The sequence below is a fragment of the Amphiura filiformis genome, chromosome 1, assembly GCF_039555335.1.
Source record: "Amphiura filiformis chromosome 1, Afil_fr2py, whole genome shotgun sequence".
In the NCBI taxonomy this organism is placed as follows: Eukaryota; Metazoa; Echinodermata; class Ophiuroidea; order Amphilepidida; family Amphiuridae; genus Amphiura; species Amphiura filiformis.
This window is the reverse complement of record NC_092628.1, coordinates 85,508,669-85,514,668: the sequence shown is the minus strand read 5'-3', so window position 1 is coordinate 85,514,668 and position 6,000 is coordinate 85,508,669.

Sequence of the window (6,000 nt, the reverse complement as noted above, 5' to 3'; positions counted from 1 at the left end):
GAGCAGGTTTTCAAATGATGGACGACTTTTCCTCCCACCTATACATACACTTTAATTACATATCATTAGATTTATTAAGTACTATTAAATATCAATTTTTAATCAATTGCCATACAAATTTTACTCTATCACGAATATCAACAAAACTAAATTATTTGATATCAGAAGGGCATTCCTCGTATTCATAATGCAATTTGATGTGTCTGATGTGCTCTTATGTCCCACAAAAATACTGTGCAAACGTTGCTATCCGATCCATTAACAAAGCGCACCGAGGATGGCCAATATTGGACACGCCTCAGAAGGAGGTGTTACAAAATGACAACCACGCCCACAATTATAATTATAACACTCCACGCAGATCAAAACTACAAATCTCATTGCGTCATGAAAATTGCTCATGGAACAGAGAAGAAAAGCAAGTCATACATCGTGGTGAATTCTCGTTCCATCCACGGCCCAGATTCGATGATTTCGCTCATTTATGTCAGTGTACCTTGCCTTGTTGCGTAGTTTTCTTTGCGGACTGCTGGTTTTGCATTGAACAAAATTGAGTTGGCACCTAACAGAGTGAGACTAACCCGGCTTTCTACGGATTTTAGATACTATTGTAACAGCATTATAATCTTAATACAAGGATGATATAACAATGCCACAGAATCCAAGGCTACATCATCGGCACCATGTTCTGTACATAATTCACCATCCATGAGATATTTCAATTTTATTTCTACAAAAAAAATCACAGAATTGTATAAATTTTTTTAACTTTTTATTATTATTTAAGCCATCGCTATGGACGATCCCTGGTGGTACAACGGCTCAATCATAGAAAAGATAAGCTCCATGTCTGTTCACCCATGAAAAATGTTTTCAATCATTAATCAGTTATTAGTTATTACATCAAAACCGTGCATCAAACCTACACGCCGAGATATAATGCAAACGGGTCAGGCTCTCGTCAGGCTTTCGAAAGCATTCATTGGCGAATCCAAAATCATAGGATTTTGACGTATCCCACGTACGTACCCCCACACACCCCTACAACCACCACATGTACCCCTCCCCCTCACTCCACGCACCCAACACATGCATACCATCATACATATGAACCACAAAATTTTAATAAACATGAAGTTCATAATTCAAGCCTATTCTGGAACAGGTAAAACAACGTTATAATGGAATAGTCCATTATACATTTCGGTCATGTTAACCATTATTACCACACAGACGAACTACAGGGTGTCCCCCCAAAAAGAGGCCCCTCATTGCGCCCCCTTTTTCTCCTATTTCTGAAAAGTTGATCAAATATATTATGGTATGTAAAGAAACATTGAGTCGTTAGCTATAATAAACCAAAACAATTATATCAATCGGCTCACAACTTTTGAAGATATGCTCTTTTAAAGAAATGTACCCGTTTTTCACTCTGTCCACGGAGAAGGTTTGGCTACTTCAAAGATTGAAAAGGAGTACACATACCATGCATGAATATCAAACATTTCTCAATGATAACTTTATAAAATATCTTTTGTGGGTTGGGCAATGGATTTTGTTAATAGTGTCATTAATTTGTGGGTAAAATGGATGCCGAATAGGACTTCTTTGCTTCACTTGCAATTACTTATTTTTTCTTGGTTATTTATGCCTTTTTTTACTTTCTTGCTTTGTTGTTTCTTGCTTTCTTTTTTTATTTACAACATAAGTCATTTCTCTTTTTAGGATAAAAGGTAGCCCTAAAAGGCTGTTTGGTTTGTATTTTGTTCTTCTGAAGTGAGTTTACTCTGCTGCCCTGCCCTCTACCTGGTTGCTTCCTTGGCGAATACAGGTTTCAGCCCTGGTCCTCATTGCATCAATTGCGTTGCGTACCATCCTTGTGCGCCGGATATTGCGAATGCATTCAATAATACGTTTGCGAAGATCTGGGATTTTGCCACAAAGGAAAGAAAATCAAGTGTTGAGGTCTGGTGATCGTGCAGGCCACTCCACAGCATGAGCCATCCCAACCACTCTGTTTACTATCCGTGGACAGAGTGAAAAACGGGTACTTTTATTCAAAAGGGCATATCTTCAAAAGTTGTGAGCCGATTGAAATAATTGTTTTTGTTTATCAAAGCTAATGATTAAAGTTTCTTTACATACCAAAATATATTTAATCAACTTTTCAGAAATAGGGGAAAAAGAGGGCGCAATGAGGGGCCTCTTTTTTGGGGACACCCTGTACTACGATATTTCCAGAAAGGTCTTCTCATCATCGTAACTTGGGTCTTTCTTCAGGGTCTTTAAATATAATATTTTAATGTATTTCAAAATTTTTGCTTTCTAATTATAACGTCACCTTAAACTCAGGCAAATTACCCCGCAATTACCGTTAACTTTTATTTGAAAAACGCGCAAGTCTCATTTTCAGCCGGTCATTAGTTATATATTTGTCTTTCACATCATAATATCTGACATATCATCAATCGTTGCATTCAATGTTATATTATTTACTTAATACTCACCAGCACAATGGATTCTTTTCTATTTGTGCTACAAATTCGTCACCCTCAATCAATTTTCATTTTTAAAACTTTCTGGTTTTTTTACGATGACCATAAAACTATAGTTTTCTATTAAGATAATTCCTAGTTCAAAGTTTACTTGTATAGAAACTGTATGGTGCAAAGCCATGTGTATTATTCCATAGACGAGGTCCGTGATCCCTGGGATTTGAGTTTCCATACAAAAATGCTACGGTAATAAATCACCTGTAAATCTTCACATTGTGCAAAGTGAAATCCATTGATTTCTTTGACAACTCAAAAAATGCATAGAGAGTTTGGTAAGATGAATGGTCTCTCCTTGAACCGCCTTTCTTTCTTTCTTTAAACCTTTTTTAAACCTTTTTTACTAGCACAGTAGTCAACTTATTCCAATAATTTGATTAACTTTCGAATTTTCTGCACATGCAGGCTAGAATAGAGATTGGAAAGCACACTTTCTGAATATTGTCTGTATAGGTTCTTGTACTGTTAATGAATTAGCATCATGTTATGTGTTGTAGTGACTTCATGTTATCACAGTACCATAAACCTGTGCGCTTTTTAAACTATAATACTGGCTATAGAAGAGGGTAATTCTGTAGTACTAAAGACAATGCTAGGTGGGATGATGACTTTATACTTCAACAAGTTGATCATGTTGATTGGCTTCATTAGACATAATATGTTCTGCAAGGTTTTTAGAGATCCGCAATGGATTCTCAGAGTGCCTGCCGAAAGATCATTGGTAGTTTCTTTTAGCTTCTCCTGAAAGACAACAAATTCAGGAACCTTTTGGATCCCCTATAACATGGATACGTTCTTAGAAAAAATGATCCAAGTAGAACATAAAAAGATTCTTAAGGTTAAACTAAACATCTCAAAAAAAGGAACTACCCCCCTTAAATAATGACCATTATTCAAAAACGGGTAATCGTATTACAAATCTGAAAAATGCGTTGGAAGCAGAATTTATTTCTGCACATTTTGACACCTCATTTGTAGCAATTGACTGAATATTGATGTCACAGCGTATACATTTAAATCAATGTAACCCAAGATTTGAAAGTTGCAGTAAATTGTATTGATTTTGTATTCAGTGTAATGGAAGGAAATCTGTGTAATGATATCTGAGTGTTTTTGTATTGTAAACATTTGTATGTAAGTGCAACTTTCAAATCTGGACCTCAATACATTAAATTGACCGGTGTTTTATTGTTTTCTGGACTATCGTATCAAATGAGGTGTCAAAATACGCAGAAATAAATTCTGCTTTCAACGCATTTTACAGATTTGTAATACAATAGCCCTTTTTTGAATAATGGCCATTATTTAAGGGGGGTTAGTTACTTCTTTTGAGATGTTTATTTCAAACTGTTGCGATTTGGTAGTTCACAGGATCTTATATGATATGATATGATATGATATGATATGATATGATTTTATTAACCTGCACAACATCGCGGCCAAACGGCCGTATTACGTTATACAAGAAACAAGAAACAAATATCATGAAAGAAACCAATTACACATAATTATAAAGCAAAAAAAGAAAAAGGGCAACTTGGCATGGAAAACAGCAGAGAGATGCAAAAGGGCACAATGGGAAGCCACCAGCACGCAAGCAACTACTGCTTATTCAGCAGATTAATGTAATAGGGAATGGGGCTTTCAGCAAATCTGCTTGTGCGCCAGCACGCAATTTGGAGATATGGGCTGCATTCCTCAGCTGTCTTCCATGGACTTCACTTCTACTAGGAGGGAGCAACATATTGGTACGCTCTGATTTAGCAAGCGATTGCGCGAACTTAAGCGAGTGTTGTTCCCTCCTGGCAGGGAGAGAGAGAGTCTAGCTTACATACACTAACTGCATTATCATACGAAAAATAATTAGCAGCCAAAATGATTCTGCATGCCCTTTTTTGGACACGCTCAAGTGTACTTTATTGTTTAATAGTGAGCGACGTAAACTGTGGTCAGCTCCGAAACGTTGAAACCAAAACGTTTCAGAGAACGGAGCATGAAGAGGCGTTTGTTAGCACACTTGCACATGTGATCCACCAGGGCATCCCATTTAAGATCTTGCTGTATGAAGATATCCAGGACTTTGGAAGATGAAACAAAAGAAAGCAATCAATGGCCTATCTTCAGAATGGGATGAGCAGGTGGGTTTCTCATAAAACATATTTGAATGGCTTGACATTTGTCAGGGTTGAGTTTCAGGTGGTTACTTACAGACCAGTCCAGGAAGTCATCAAGATCAGACTGAAGGTTGTCTTTCTCACTACACGCACGGTTCTCAATGAATGTGAGATCGTCGACATATTTCCAGTAGTGTGAACTGCAACCTTGAGCAGCGTCGTTGATGACAGCCTGGACAATGATGGAACCAAGTTTGGTACCTTGCGGGACACCAGAATTCTTGCGAATGGTAGTGAGCTTTGACACTAATTGCATTAATCATTTCATAGCGAGTGTGTAGCAGAATTCAAATATCACCGATATATTTTGGTAGGTCCTGTGGTTCTTGAGTTATGTTGTGAAGAGGGCTAAAACAACAACACTTTTGTAAAACGTACATAACTCATTAACAACAATAAATCAAGCTTTTAAACTACTAGTATATGATTTGTAGAATGAACTTTTGCAAAACATCAAAACGTTATTTTTCAATAATATATTGATTTAGATAATGAATTTTTTTTTGGCTGGCTGCTTCGACCAACAATACCGTGTCTACCCTTAAGAGATTCTTTAGAGATATCCCGGTAGAACCGTAAGTTCTACGAAGAACTAAGGTGCTGTAAAAACAAAACCGTTTCAGGGGGTTCTTACTATATTACTTACTACTTTTTTCTAAGAGGGAAGGCTTTTTGATACAAAAACTCTGTCGTGAACACAACTGGTTCCATGTACTTTTTTCACAAAGCTTGCTACATCGTAACGTGATCACTGCTTCATTTTGTTTTCGTTTTTAAGAAGGCCGAAAATTATAATATTTACAAGAACACCAACCGTGTTTGTTGAATCTACATATTTGCTAATCTGTCGAGCCGGTAGTCAACCAGTCGGCTTTATGTCTCGACATAATCTGTCACATAATAACTGGGTCATGAATGTGGAAACATGTACTTTTTCCCATTGCAACATATTTTCTCAAAACAACTAACAGTCAAAATAGACGCATTTAGTTATGATAAACATGTTTTCAGTCCTGATTTCGAGCTATTTAGGGTCTTATCTTGCTCAAATAAGTAGCAGTGAAACAACATCTATTCTTCCTCTCACATTCCTAGGAGCTTATCTGGTGGAAGATGTCTCGCTTCAAATCTCCTAAAGAAAGCTTTGTAGATCTACCTGCATGGCTGTCACATGTTTTAAAGAAACACTACTGACTGGTTGGAATGCCATCAGTACATCTCATGTGTCGGGGACAGTTCTATTATTGTTTTATACTTATAGAATTAAATGGACA